The sequence below is a fragment of the Puntigrus tetrazona genome, chromosome 24 (assembly GCF_018831695.1).
Source record: "Puntigrus tetrazona isolate hp1 chromosome 24, ASM1883169v1, whole genome shotgun sequence".
Taxonomy (NCBI): domain Eukaryota; kingdom Metazoa; phylum Chordata; class Actinopteri; order Cypriniformes; family Cyprinidae; genus Puntigrus; species Puntigrus tetrazona.
Window position 1 is genome coordinate 18,447,874 of NC_056722.1, and position 15,916 is coordinate 18,463,789.

Below are 15,916 nucleotides of genomic sequence, written 5' to 3' on the forward strand. Positions count from 1 at the left end.
CCCGAAGACCCAGTTCACTTCATCCACACAGGTTGAATGTTAGGGGAGGGAGGTAGTTGAGGTGTAGGGGTGGAGTGCAGATCAGAGTGGATGGGGGGGGGTGATAGATTGGCTTTTTCTAATCGACAGTAAAACACATTCAGATTGTCAGCCAGTTCTTGATTCTCCACAGACTTTTAGGGGAGGCGTCTTGTACAAGGTGATATTCCTCAGACCAGTCCATGCCGATTGGCTGAGAGCTCTTTCCTCAGCTTTGAGGAGTATTTTTTTAAGCTACTCTGATCTCCATTGTTAGTCTGCTCCTGGCCAGATTATACAAGATTTTATCCCTACTTCTATAAGCATCCTCTTTGACGTGACGAAGCTGTTTATGTTTACCAATAAACCATGAATTTATCATTATTAAACGATAAGAAGTTACAGTCTCTGTGAACTTGTCCAGATTGGTGGCTGCAGACTCAAAAATACTCCAATCAGTGAGGTCAAAACAGGCTTGTAGATCTCACTCTGCTTCATAGGTCAATTTTTAACAGTCTTTATGACAGGTTTAGCTGATTTCAGTTTCTGCCTGTAGATCAATATAAGATAAACCAAGCCGTGCTCAGAGATCCCCAAATAAACATGAATTAAAATCGGAAGGTATGCGGAAATAAAATGTTTAACTAAATATATACAATGATTATATTTAATACATATTCATTATGTCTTTACTTAACCTGCTAGTTTCATTCTTTATATTTTATGAATAAATCATGAAATCTTTTTTAAAGTTAATAGTTTAAAGGGGAGAAAAAACATAAAATCTAAAAAGAGATCTCATTTGCAAGTTAAATGTTTGCATAAAAGAGCATTTCTAAAAATAAAAATAAATAACATTTATTAGTTGTTCATATTAACCTTTAATATTATAGTAATGCACCAACTTGACAGAGTTTCATATTTATTTTACCGCTTCAGTCGAAAGATTTTGTTTTCCTTAAAAACTGTAGATATGGTGAAAAAATGAATTCCAATGAATTGATAATGAATCGAATCGAGAGCTTGTATATCAGAAACAAGCTTTTTAGTATGTTGTTTAATGAGTAAAAAAGACTACACTCCATTCTGGTCTCTAGAGAAGGCTCATGTTCCTCCTTCAATGCAATCTGGTCATTTAGAAAAAGTAAAACAACTGCTTCTGGGCGATTCAAGGCAACATTCTAATACTTATAGTTTATAGGATTAGGGATTTGAACAAACCACAGACTCTAAGCAACTACAACTAATTACATTCAATATGTAATTTTAAAATGTCCTATAGAGGGCACATTTTGTTCTCTCTTGTAATAAAATTGAATTACAAACTTATTTTAGATCAGATTAAACTCTAGTCCCATAGAGAAACTTCTGTAGAATTTGTGGAGCAGCGTGTGCGCCAGCTATAAATCAAACAGGCAGACCTCCGGCCAGCCCTGAGAGATGATAATCACCACTAACGCCCCAGCTGGGACAGAAAGTGCACCATCAGCACCAATAAAGGCCCATTCCATAACCGGACGGCACATATAATCACCTAGACCGTCGGCCCCAAGCTGCCCCCTCCAGGCAGCCAAGATTAGAGCCTGAAGCCCGGTAGCAAAAAAATGCACTTCCTCCAACGAGAAGCCATCAAAGAACTTCCTATTCCTCAAATGCACTCAGAGAAGGACAAAAGACCTGTGTGAAACTCCAAAGCATTTTAGTCCTGCACCGAAACGGCCCAGAACAGGGAATTTAGGATAAAATAGGAACTCCAAAAACAATCAGACTCTCCACAGCAGGAGTTCTTGTCACAGGTACCTGTTTTAATTACAGCTGGGCAGGAGAATCGATGGGGGCCTGATCCGTAACCACATGCATATGGGGGTCGTACAATTGGAGAGTTTATTGATCCAGGTCTGAAAGCCATTTGTGAACCGAATCAGATGATGGTGTGTCCCGCCAGGCCCTCTTCCAGACAGCAAAACAACAATTTATCCGTTTTTTCCCCCATTTTCAATTCTAAAACACCCCTTTTCATCTGCACTTAATCACAACCAACCAGCTATCGGCCAGCAAACCACAAAAGTGCAACAAATTAAACTGCTTTCTTCTCTGTTTCGCTTTCTCTGCTCTCTCTTTCTCACACCGTTCACAGTTCTCCCATGAGATTTTTCGTTTCTCACATTTGTGCAGTTCAGGACACTGACACATTAAAAGAGGATATGGACTGTGGAATGCATCCTGCCCACAGAGAGATACATCCTAAGTAATTAAATCTAAAGAAAAATGCCTTCTGTGCTCTCCATTTAATAGAGCTCTTTTCAGATAAGGCGGAGCAATATATTGAATAATAGTATATTTTGTTGGAGATAAAGCAAGATCGTGAATATTGCTAGAGTTGAAATATTTTATGTTTTATGACTCCTACAGTATTTAAGATTCAAAAACCATTGAGTTGGTAAGTTTGTTCATTAACTTAAATCAGTTCAAACTGGTGAAAATATTCACACATATAAAAAGCACCTAAGGAGACATGGTGATAGAAGAACTGAGAATGCAATGAGAGTAAGCTTATAATTCTGTGGTTTTGTATTTTTCTTGTAAACACTCTGCCTCGAGACACCTTGAGAAACCTTGCTAACACTCTTGCTAACTTTGCTCTCTCTCTCACTTTCTCAAGTTTTCTGAAAGATCGCAAACATCTTGAAAGAAAGCTATGCAAGTAAATTCCCAGAAAAAGTTGCGAAAAACACAAAAAGCAAATGTCTTGGGGAAACAAGTTTGTTAAAATTCCTAAATGTATTAATCCATTTAATAAAAGGGAACTTTTGTATTGTTTTTTCACAGGCGTTTTACCTAGGGATTGTATGTTTTTTTTTTTATTTTAGGGTTGATTTAAATGTCTTAATATCTTACAAAAAATATGAGATTTTACTGAATTTTCTGCAAGTACATTATGCTTTTTTTCTTACAGTGTATAGTCCTGTACAAGATATTTTTGATGAAGTAAAATGGTTATTAAAGTGTTTAGATATATTTTTTTTTAAATTAAAGGGTTAGCTTTAAATTACACACAAATATGAAAAATTATTCCATTTGTGCATGAACATCAATAAAATGTAGTTAGTGTAATGAAAAATTATTTCTCCTATATTTTACCTCAAAATGCGATAGAGTGTGTGTGTGTGTGTGTGTGTGTGTGTGTGTGTGTGTGTGTGTGTGTGAAGAAGGGGTTGGGTTGTGGGCTGTCTGTTCTGTTGCAAAAATGTTTCTTTTTAATTCACAAATATTAAATTGGTAACACTTTACTTAAAGCCTTCATGTATAATGCATTATAAAAGTAGTTTAATGCATAATTATGTCTTACAATGCACCTTATAATGCATCTCATGAATAAATGTAACCACAGTTAAAACATAACACTTATCAATTCACTGTTACACTACGCATTCTAAATTTGGTTATAATTACGACAAGATATAACATATTACAACGCACATTATGAATAATTATAATGCATTAAACCCTCTAACATAATGGAAGATACATAAAGGCTTTAATCAAAGTGTTTCCAGTAAATCTGTTTTTATAATTCCCAAATCTCAACAGTACACTAAATATACGAAACACAGAAAAATATTTATACTGTAGTAATTGCATTATATCTCAAGGTAGCTTAAAGTAGATATTCTGGAGCAATAACACTATCAAACAAACACAACAAGAAAAACAACTTGCAGGAACACCTTAACCGAATATCACTATATTAGCGAAGCATACATATAATCCAGTTAAAGTTCAGAAACTTCCAGCTCACCCTTTAAACCAGAAACATCCTCTTCCTTCCCTTCGCAGCACAAATCAGGAAAAAAACAGCCGTTCCTCGTCTCACACCACACACCCGAGCAAGCGTTCGCAGAGATCAGTGTAAAGCCAACCTGTCGCCCATCCTTCCACTTAGCTCTTCCCATTAGAGAAATTCCTCAACTCATTACAGGCGCGGCCGGTCTGCCAGCCTCAGCTTCCAAGCACCTCACACACAACACTGGCTCAGTCAGCCACAAAGGTCTCCATGGCAACAGAGGACCCAGCGCCCCCCTCTGGCATTATTTATGCAACGTTTCATAGGCGAACGTCCCGCCCACCAGCCAGCAAGCCAAAGCGAGCGTCCCTCCAATCGCTCTCCCGTCTGCCCCTTTTCGCAGGACTGTTTGTGCCCGGCACCTCAAAGACCGGGCGAGAATTTCGAGTGCCTTTGGGGTGAAGCGCTAAATGCCTCTCTCCTCATCCATCCATCCCTCGGCGCGCTGAAAAAGCCTGAGAACTTTCACTGTCTGTTCCACATCAATACTAGGCTGGAAGTCGGTGTTCCTGAGAGAGACAGAGCGATTTATCTAAAGCGCTGTGTCGGAATATATTTAAAAACACAATGGAGACCCAGAGAGGAATGCCAGAGAGTTTCGAAAGCCAAAACTTCTCCAGCCCTTTTAAAGCTACCAGATATTCATTATTTATTGAAAGGACACTATTTCGCAGCATACAGCTAAATGACCTGCCGAGCTGCGGTCAAGAGTAAATGAGAGACGGTATTGCGTTTAACTAAACCAATCTAAGCTTCATAAAAGGAGAGGTTTCAGAGGTTTAGTTGCTGCAGCAACGAGCGGGAAAATAAAAACTGACCGCCTGCTTTGTGTTCCCTCAATAGGGCTGGTCAGTGATGAAAGCTGATTGATAAAAGGTTACTCTCGTCGTTCTCATGCATACCAAGTGCGCTGTCACCCTCTCGCCTAATAAGCTTCTCTCTTCCGTCTGATCTCTCCATCCTCGCAGATGAGCTGGAGAAGACGGTCAGAAAAGTTTCAAGGGAATGAGATGCTCTTCATTAGAGAATCGCGATACACTGGTAATGTAGATTTTTCTTAATTTAAAAGAAAACACACAACATTTTAACACACAAAGTTTACCCTAAAACACTATTAAACTTAGGAACATGATAACTGTCATTTTGAAATGAACATAAAAGATATTTAAACCATTCAAATAATTGGTTGTAGTATTTAGTGTCTAGTTTTTATTTTAATTACAAAATAACATAATTTATATCAGTCATCTGTATCAGTTATCAGTCATAATATGAAATTAATTGCTATTTTTAAATGGATCAGAATGCATATTATATTATATTATATTATATTATATTATATTATATTATATTATATTATATTATATTATATTACAGTGCAAGGAATAAATGATGACAGGCCACTGGATTATGAAAAAATAATGCACGCCCGAGGTGGTGATGCGGACACTATGCGAAGCACCTCAGGTGTTCATTATTTTTCTAATAATTCAACGGCCCAGATTCAATTATTCCGCTTGACTTTACTGCAGTTGCCACACCCAGAGACATCGATCAAATTATATATTTCAAGGTATTTGTCTGGTTTTTGTGCTTAAAATGCTATTGTGAGCAGGATTATTTCTTCCACATCTCATCCAACGCCTCTGCTGTTAATTACAAAAAATCATTTTAGACCTCGTAACAAAGGCTTGAACTGTTGATAACAGATAAATACAGTTAGTAACTAAGCTATGTGTGTGTGTGTGTGTGTGTGTGTGTGTGTGTGTGCGCATCTCTCAACAATGGCTAAAACAGCGTGAGAAGTCAAGTTGTTTTCAAGTTGATGTTACGGATGTCAGAGTAGCGTTAACAGCATTAGTGCATATGTTAATTTGTGTGCGTCTCTGAGGGAGAGAGAGCCGGAGAGATAGAGTATATGCTTGCTGTACATTATAAAACGTAATTTTGTGACATGAAAACAAACTTTTGGTTTTATCATATTGATACCTATATTTATTTGTTTGGCCCATGTCGATGTAGGTTTTGGTTATTTTGCTGTTGTAAGACCTTTTACAACCATTTGGCAAAGTGATACAGAACTGTAATGCGGTCAAAGATCTGCCTGGAACTACATTCTCTGTGTGGTTCCCTGAAAATAATTGCACGCCTTGTGCAATTGCACAAATTTCTGTCAGCCAATCAGACTCAAGCATTCAATGGCCCGTAGCATAATATATTACATTATATAATATTATCATTCTGCTGGCAGTATAACTGTCACGAAGAAAGAAATTAAAACTTTTATTCAACAAGGATGCATTTAATTGACCAAAAGTGACAATAAAATGAAAAAAATGCTGTTCTTTCGAACTCTCTATTCTTCAAAGAATCCTTAAAAATATATTGATAAGAAATGTATCTTGAGCAGCAAATTAGCATATTAGAATAATTTCTGAATGATCGTGTGATACTGAAGACTGAAGTAATGATGCTAAATATAACTTTGCATCACAGGAATGAATTTTAAAATAGACTATATTAAAATAGCAAGTCATTATCTTAAACTGTAGTTATACAGTTATACTGTATAAATGCAGCCTCTTTGAGCAGAAGAGACATTTAAAAACATTGACATAGTGAAAAAACATTGATATCCCTACAAAGGCACACAATCATTGTACGTACTTGACATCTTGCAAGTATATTGTTCTTGTACGGTTCCCTTTCGTGATTCTGTACAGCGATGGTTTTGTTTGCACAGAGCTACTCAAGTAGAGAGTATCCTATTCCAGCCCCCGGGGAAACCAGCTGTATCCCCCACGGAACGAACAATAGGTCATGTGATCGGATGGCGGAGCCATTCCATATCTCCATCTCTCTCAGGTGACCGTTTCAGTGCAGGATGAGAAGTTTGAGGTTGGCTAACCTGGTGTTCAGTCACACGTTCAGTACTGAAGGACTGCCCTTGTCAGTCAACTTCATGTCAGGAATCAGGAAACCAGCCTGTTACTGACTAAAGGTGGTTCCATGTGTTTTTTAGCATGTCAAGCATGAAGTTAAGCCCTTGAACTTGTGGTTCAACTCACAGTCTGCTGGAAAAAAAGGGCAACGAATTATACATATAAGTTTTGCTTTAAAAGCACCACTAATGACTAGTTAATGGAATTTTGTCAGTGATAGGATTTAATTATTATTATTATATGAATGACATTTAACAAAATGTTGTGTCTAAACAACTAAAAAGTAACGCTATGCAAATGTGTATGTATTTAGACACTTTAGAATGAATGTCATTGCTAAAAAATGAAATGAAATAAAATATATAAAAAACTATGGAAAGCAGGCTCTTTATAATTAACTTGACCTGCGTTTGCCTCCTTTTAAACTGCCTTAATGTTCTTGAGTTGGTATATTATGCAATACAAGCTTTGAAGAGTTACCATGTCACCAAAGTGGGTTTACTGGGAAAGTATGACAAACAGGAACATTACATAACACATGTAAAGCAGTAATGACTATCCTAATCTTCAACTTCACTGCACATTATCAGGGCACAAGGAGACATTAACATTGGTTTTTGATACAAACATTTCATCTCAAATTCCACTTGAGATAACAAAATGCGATTTAAAGCAGAACTAAAAACAAGATCAAATTCACGAAGGGAAAGAATACTGGAAAACGTAAATCCAAATCCCAAAGGGATTTCTTCCCAATAAAAGAATCCCAGCACGATTCTCTACTTTCTTCTATTTTAAAACTGTGATGTCTTGATAAGGGTATCCTAGGAGTAGGGAAATGTAGGTCACGTGATTCAATAATTACATTTCTCTTTACAGAAAGAGGGCAAGAAAAGATGCAAAATGAACGACTGAGAAAGATAGCTGCATGAGTGAAAGAGAGAGAGGCAGACATCATCAGCATTCTGTGATGAATGGCCCAATTAAGTCAGTTCAAAAGCAGGGCCTCTGTCTGTCACGTCTGCTCTTCAGTGAGACTAAGAATAGCCAATTTACCCCAACACATACATAAACAAACTACACTGGGCAAACAACCTTTCCCTTGCCAGGGAAAAAAAAATACACTGTGCTGAAAGAAAGAAACTCACTTAACCTTTACAGACAGTGCTAAAGGAGCTGGCGATGGATTAGACTCATTCAGGATTGCACAGGGAAATTTATCTTCTTGAAGTATCATGGGAATGATTATTGTTTAATGTGACAGGACGGACATAAATTAAGTCAACAGATGATTGCAGGCTTCTGATAGCTAGAAACAAGAATACCGGGCGGTATCTCACTCTTTCATTTCCCTCACTGAGAGTTGGGATTACAAAGTGGCATATGGTTTAGTAAAGAGATTCGACTCACATGCCTAAATTGTTATGACACCCTATAACTTCTGAACAGAGCTAGATAGTAAACTGACTTACAAGCGGCGACAGACAGTACAGTTCTGGATAATATTGATATGCTGATGTTCATTTTCATGTTATGACTGATAACTGACATGTAGCAAGTAACTATTTCGACCAAATAAGACTTATTTGAACGAAAAACAATCTTTTTTAAAGCTACAAGTGAATTTAGGCATTGACAACATTATAACCCCCCCCAAAACTGATAATAATTATAATTAATCTAAGGTTTTCAAACATCTATATTGGCCAATACAACAAATCACTAACAACTGATTAACAATAAGGTACAATATATCACCTATTTCTTTCAATTGCAATAAAAAAATTAAAAAAAACTGATATTTACAAACATTTATTATATCTATTAAGGATTTCATGAGACTGTAACTCGGGGAAAAGGACTGCTGTATAAATGATGTTATTATTGTGTTATTGTTCAGTTTCTGTGTGTTGATCATTGTAATATCAGTGCTATCTACGGTGGGTCAAAGAAAGGGACCTCAGATTCCATCAAAAACATTAATAATTTGTATTCCGAAAGATAAACGAAGGTCTTACGGGTTTGAAACGACATGAGGGTTAGTAATAAATGACAAGTTTTTGGGTGAACTAAAACTAGGAAAGAAAAGGAAAGGAAAAAATAAAACGTAAAATAAATACAGTTAAATACATCTCTTCATCATCAAAATTATTTTGTTAACTGGAATCATTAGTTATTGTGATTATATTTTGGATGATCTTCAATGATATCTGTGTGAACTACATATACTTGCAAAAATCTACTTCAGAAAAAGGTAAAAGTAAAATGGCTTAGAAACGTTTACTCTTTTCTGAAACATAAAAGCTCTAAAATCATGCGTTTGCACATTTGTTATACAATATAATGAAAGACATTTGTGACTCGTGTCCAAATACTCTCTGAGGCCACTGTACATTATGTAGCTCTATTATATAATACTGATATTCCATCAGCCACCCTGATCTCTAGATGGGTTACATTGACATCGATTGCCCCATATAGTCAACCAACGCTAACAACCAACAAATATGCTTCCACCAAGGTCACATACACACACACACTAGCAAAAATATCAGCATGTCTAAATATGCTTTAAAAAAAAAAACAAAGTTCACGCTCTTATGAGGTTAGACTACTGGCACAACAAAACAGAACCTTGAAATGTCAGCGCCTAAATGCCAACTCACAGTTGTGCTTCTGCGCTTGAGCATTAAACACTTGAGTAACTTCTGCCTGGTTGAATCTGTTCGCCCTGATTTAGTTCCACATCGGACTTAAATTCATTGATCTTCAGAGACATTTGTTTTCATATACTGGGCCCCAGAAAGACAGGCTCTCAGTCTCTGTCTCCAGACAGAAGCAGAGTTGCTCAACACGTTCAGTGAAACTCAAGAAAAAGCAAAAGGTCAGCTGAAACGACGGAGAAAACAATATAACCGTCACAGGAGAGAAATCCCTTTTTTCTAGCACCTTTACTCTTCTGCTGCGCTGAGCATGTGAAAATGTAAAGGACTGCGCGCCACGTGCTCTCTTAAGGGTGGAGAGAGTGACAGGTTAAGAAAGTGAGCTCTGGAATTGATGAAAATACCTGAAATGAAATATTTGATGTGCGTCGCTGGGCTTTGAAGGAGGAGGTTCAAAAAGTCAGTCCTTGACAAAACTTTATTATGTGTGGGAATTAAAAAAAAAAAAAAAAAGAGGTGAAGACGAAGATGAAGGTGTCTCTTTCACACATCTGGCACGCACACGTTGGCATTCATTTGGGAGGGCAGTCAATTCATCTATAAGTGGACATTTTGCTCTATAATTATAGTCTCTGCATCTGTGCAATTATATTTTTAGCTTGTTCAATGTTTGGTCAAACAGAAATAACTGAATTTATGTTACGCTTTATTATGTTTCCCACACAAATAGATTTATTCTAAATTGTGGTCAATGTTCCTTCTTTTGAAGAAAAAGTTGAAATAAATAATTATTACTATATTACTTACTATTACAATGTTAAAAACACATTATAATTATTGGGGGGAGGGGTGTTTCGCTAATATGAAAACATGCTAAACTTTCATACTTGTTTCTCGCAAAAACAATGCTATAGCCCATTATTCCACTGAAATGGGCATTCCGTGTTTGTTTTGGTTTGTGCAGTTCCACACACTGCCAATTTACCCGATGGTACACCACGGGTTGCCAGGTGGTGGGAAATAACAGTGTATTGCACCCATTAAAGTCAACAAACAAACTGAATCAAAGATCAAAGATTTTACCAGACCTGAAAAACTTTTTTCTTTTGTATGTCCTCAATCCGGCAACCTGTGGGAGCACAGAGTGCACCCAAAAATAAAAATCTGTCTTTTATTCACCTTCGAAGCATCCTAGGTGTATGCAACAGTCTTCTTTCAAACAAATACAATCAGAGTTATTTTAAAAATTGACTAGACCCCTTTAAGCTTTTCAGTGGAAGTAAGCGGGTGTTTGTTGTCTACAGTTCGTAAATTAAAAGGTGCGCATCCGTAACAAAACGTTCCTTACATGTTCCAGGGGGGTGAATAATGGACATTTTTGTAAGAAGTATCTTACGTTTTAAATGTAATAAACATTTTTTTCTCACTTCCGGCGGATATTGTGGGACGTAATATATAATATATCATTTCCCAGAGGTGCGTGCCTCTGTAGTTGAAACCTTATAAAAAATATTGATATACTCCGACATTGTTCTTTATAATTCCTTGGTTTGTGCTTATAATTTATGACTGGAATTTTGTTTTGTTCTCTCTCCAAACTTAATCACACAATGCAAACATATTATGTCATCTGCCAGGACTGCTTCTGCAAGCTCCAGTCAGAGGAAGAGAGATAAAAGTGTTTATTATGTGGATATTACAAGGATAAATGAATATTTATCTTTCAAAAAAACATAAAGAAGCCCCCCGGAGCTGTGTTTGGGACATTTTATTACATATGCGCATATTTTATTTAATATCTTCAGATGTGTATAAAGCAATCACCCGTCTAGTCCAATGGAAAGGCTTGGAGGGGTCTGGACAGTTTTGAATATAACTCCGATTGGATTCGTCTGAAAGAAGAAAGTCACATACAGCTTGGATGCTTTGATGGTGAGTAAAAAACAGGTTAATTACAATGTTTGGGTGAACTTTAAATTAGATTGACATATGGGCTAGTGTCTGTAAATGTTAAGCCAGAAAAAGACTATTTAAAGGTGCTATATGTAGGTTTGGCACTTGTGTGGTTGAACTAGGCATTGCAGTCCAAATTCAAAATATTTGAGATGTATTTTTTCACTCGGCCCCTCCTACTCAGACTCCAACGCAGGTTGCCAGATTCCTGCTCAGACCCCTTTCATTTGCCAGCTTCCATGATGGAAACGAAGTATGCTATGTTTTTGTTTTCCACCAAACTGGCAACCCAGAGTTCCGAAACACGATTGGGTAAACTTGTAGTGGGTGGGTTTCACAAACCAAAAACGAAGCTGACATTCTGGGACTGTAGGTTTTTCAGATAAACAAGTATGTTTCTTAAATATCTGCAAACATATTATAGTATTTTTATGCTTTAGTAGAGTCAGAATCCTACATACAGCACCTTTAAATATGAATTCTGCATTTCTTGCAGGTCTCTGTGTGAATGAATCACATAGACCCATCATTCATTTGCTACACAGGTCTAATGACGTTTGCAGTATTATCATCTCCAGAGCTGCTCTAAGAGTCACTTCATGATCATTTGACAGTTCCATTTTTGAAAAACTGTCATTATATTAAATACACATTAACACTCTTCACAGTAACCCGTCAAAATAAAAATGAAACCTGAAAAATTTAAGTTAAACTTGAAAAAAATTCTAACTGAAATATATTACTTACAAAATGTACTTCTTAATGTAATACTACTATTAATAATAATTAAATTATTATTACAACTTCATTTTTGTCCTTATTTGAAATTGAAAATTAAAATACACTGATTAATTAGGCTACATCACATCAGTTTACATTTTATTTCACACTGAAGTCATTAGCTGTGTGCTATGTGCTAAAAACTGTAATAGGTGAGAGGTTGCCAGGTTTATTTTCACTCTGTGACATTCCTTTTATCGCTGCAAACCAGAACTACAAACACAGTTAATTTGACACTCCTCAGGCTTTCTTTTAGGTTCATTTAAAGGAGCTTCTTTTTAAATACGACAGAAAACATTAAGCAAAATCTGCTATCTATAACTATTGGAATACAATCACAAAAATATTCCAGCACTCGTAAAACATTATTACTATGGTAATAATGAAATATCGATAATATAGATTTTGCTTGCAAACACATTTTTACACTAGTACACTAGTAGTTCTCAAATAGCTTTTAATGGAAAGACTATTCATATCATGCTATCCCATATTTGACCCTTAAGTTTGTATGACAGCCAAGTCTTGATTTACACACGTATCTCAATTGACACATCTTAAATACCGGTTCTTTCTACTTACCATTGAGAAGACACATTTCTGTTATCTGGGAAGGTGCCAGTTTTACAATCTCTGAAGTGCACTTGAACTATACATTAATCTATGCTGCAAAATTCCCCTTGATTTATTGGCCAGTGCTAAAGTGTAATTCGTTATTTCCCATGGCATTATGATTAACTGCAGATGTATAATCAAAATGACTTTACTGAAATGAAAATAATAAGGTGCCTATTTAAGCGCATGACCTTTTGTACACTTGAAAAAAATGATTAAAGCGAATAAAAATGGTGTCCTTAAAAGTTAACAGTTCTTTCAATTTCACTGCGTATAAATAAGTGTAACAGAAGCTTGTGGGTTGACAAAAATCAACCTTATATATGACTCCAACAATATTGCCATCAAACCCCATTCCCACGGAATCAAATGATTAAGAATTCTTTATTAACAGGCATGTCTAATAATAGACCAGTTCTTTGTCTAGTTACATGTTACATCACACAGAGAACTCTAATTTTGTTAGGCCTATCTCATTAGACACTGGTATGGTGCATGAGGAACTGAATGTTGGGACGGATGAGCTCATGATTAAATCTTAGACATCAACAACACAGTGCAGAACTAACACAAAGAACATGCGCCGCTGGAGAGATGATATTGGCTTCCCACTGTTCCTGTCTCATTTGAGTTTCACCTAACACAACGTGTCGCCATTACTGGCATGCACAATGGCATTTCTAATCAGTACTCTGCTTAAGGGTTCTGAGGGGATGCTGGGGAGATCATTTGTTAGAGACAGCTACATTCTCTTCTGGTAATTGCCATTAATGGTTACATCCAGGCAGGGTTTCTCTTCATAAAAACCCATAAACAAATGCCTCTGCAAAGTTAGCAGCACTCACGGGAAGACTAAATATGTTAGTGATGCTCACTGGCTGAATTTTTACATGGTCCCTCAAGTGTTCATAGTTCGTCCTTAAATAAATCTGGCTCACAAATAAAATTTTGCTTTAATGTTATCTTTAAGGATTGTGATACAGTGGCCTATAGGTTGATATTTAAAAATACAGGCTTGAGGGTCTTCAAAAAAAATGTATTTCAATGCATTTCATTCTATATATATTATTATTAAGTTTTATAGACTACTGTTTTTGTTGGGCCTGTTTTTCTTACAAGTTTTTATTGATCACAAAAACCCATCTATTAATAAACATTAATAAACCCATTCCACCCACATATACACAGAAAAAAAAGTCATTAAGCAATAGTTTTCAACACTGACAATAATTAGAAAAGTTTTTTGAGAAGCAAATTAGCATGTGACACTGAAGACTGGAGTAACTGCTGCAGAAAATTATCCTTTACATTGAAAGAATAAAATAGAAATAAATATTTCATAAGAGTACTATTTTTACTGTAAAATTAAATAAATGTAATCAAGTTCATTTATTTAATCAAAACGGCAATCAAATAAATGGAGCATTGGGGGCATAAAATCCATTCATGCAATTGTCATAAACTGCAATTAATATAGGACCTCTAAAACCTCTATCACATAGCCAAGATGCTGCTGGCTCTTCACTGGAGACAGATTGCTTAATGTCATCTCGCAGCCCAGATGTGCACATTTAGATATTTTGGTACCGTTTTACATTCACATAGACTAGTCTTTCTTCTTCTGTCCATTATTTGAATGGGCTGGACCCAGCGCTGCCTCTTTCATGTGGGGGTCAAAGAGATTAGAGCGTTTGAAGTGTGCCAGGCGCTAGCTGAGGGAAAAACACTAGTTCTTATGAGACCCCGTGGCCTCGGCGAGAAGGAAAAGACAGGCTGCAGGGAGAGAGAATGAGAGGGCTGCTTTGAAACAGCACATATCAGTGCTGCATGATGACACATATGCATTGTGAGTGACAAATAGTTTAAAAATAAGCCGCAGTTTAGGGCAAGGTATATTGAGCGGAAATACTACACAACATCAAAAACAAACACTTCTCTCAAACCTCTTATCAGCTCTTGACTGAAAAACATTATATGTGGGGTGAGTACAGGTGCAAAGCAGGTGGATATGGCGGTGAATGCATAAAAGCTCCATGGAAAATACAGAGAATGGCGAACGCGGCTGTCTGTAAAATACATTAAGCCTATTAAAAAGCCTTCCTTGCTGCCTACATACTGAGCTACCTTAAAAGGTGGCGTTCTAACTATAGTGGAACCTCATGAATGAACGATTTAGATCTATGGCTTCTTAATTTGGCAGCTTAATTTTACATATTGGTCACAGCAAAGTGTGTCCACATTGCTAACATGCGGGGTAAAAGTCCAAAACCTTCAGACATTTTCCATTTTCCAAAAATGGATCAAACCATTGGCAAACAAATATATGTCTTATTATAGACAGTAAAACAACAAACACATTGGAGATAGAAAGGTATGTAAAGATTGTTAATTGAGAAGTCGTCAACACCTGGGACTTTCTGCACTGTGGGAACCTTTTCACACCGTTCATGCAGCAAAAAACGATTTCAGTTCCAGGAACTCCGTTTGGAGTAACTAAATTAGCTCCTACTTCAACGTGGGGTCCAAAGCACACACGGAGCCCAACCTTTTGCTCTTGCAGTAGCGTAAATTGTGCATTTACATTCTACCTCAGTTACCACGAAACACACAACAAAAATGGCTTTGATCACGGCGTTGTTTGTTTTTTTGACGTTCGTTAATGCAGCGCAAAAAGACATCACAGGAAAACAGCCAGAGGGAGAAATAAGTTCTATGGAACCACCCTGCTGGCTAAATCTAGAACTAAGCACCTAGAACTACATGGTGCGAAAGCCCATACTACTTCAGCATAAAGTAATAATGTTAATGCAATACATCAAATGTATTATAAAATGCAAAAATCTGGTTTAGCAGGATACAAAGCCTTAACTTGCAATGAAGTTTTTCATTAGCATGTTGCTAGGCTAACTAGGTAAAAAAATGTGTTTTCTAGGTAGAAAATATGTTTTAAACGTACATATTTGTCTAAACTTGTGATCAAATTGTGTTTTAAAATGGCATGACATTCGGAAGATGCTGCAAAGACAAACGCAACGGTCAAATGTGTCCGTCTCGTGCATGTTTACATTTAAAAACAAAACTATGGAGAAGTATCACAGTGG

General features: G+C 36.6%; 1 protein-coding gene across 3 annotated transcripts in view; it reads right to left on the reverse strand.

Annotated features, from left to right (window-relative positions):
* ctnnd2a (catenin (cadherin-associated protein), delta 2a) overlaps positions 1–15,916 on the reverse strand; it is a 245,003-nt gene that overhangs the window by 177,086 nt on the left and 52,001 nt on the right. Inside the window, exon 1 of one of the 3 annotated variants that reach the window (XM_043227005.1) lies at positions 3,818–4,046. The exons of the other annotated variants lie outside the window; for them this stretch is intronic. The gene's annotated coding sequence lies outside the window, so the exon portion shown is untranslated. Of the gene's footprint in view, positions 1–3,817; positions 4,047–15,916 lie in introns of those variants that run through there. 3 annotated transcript variants of the gene reach the window in all.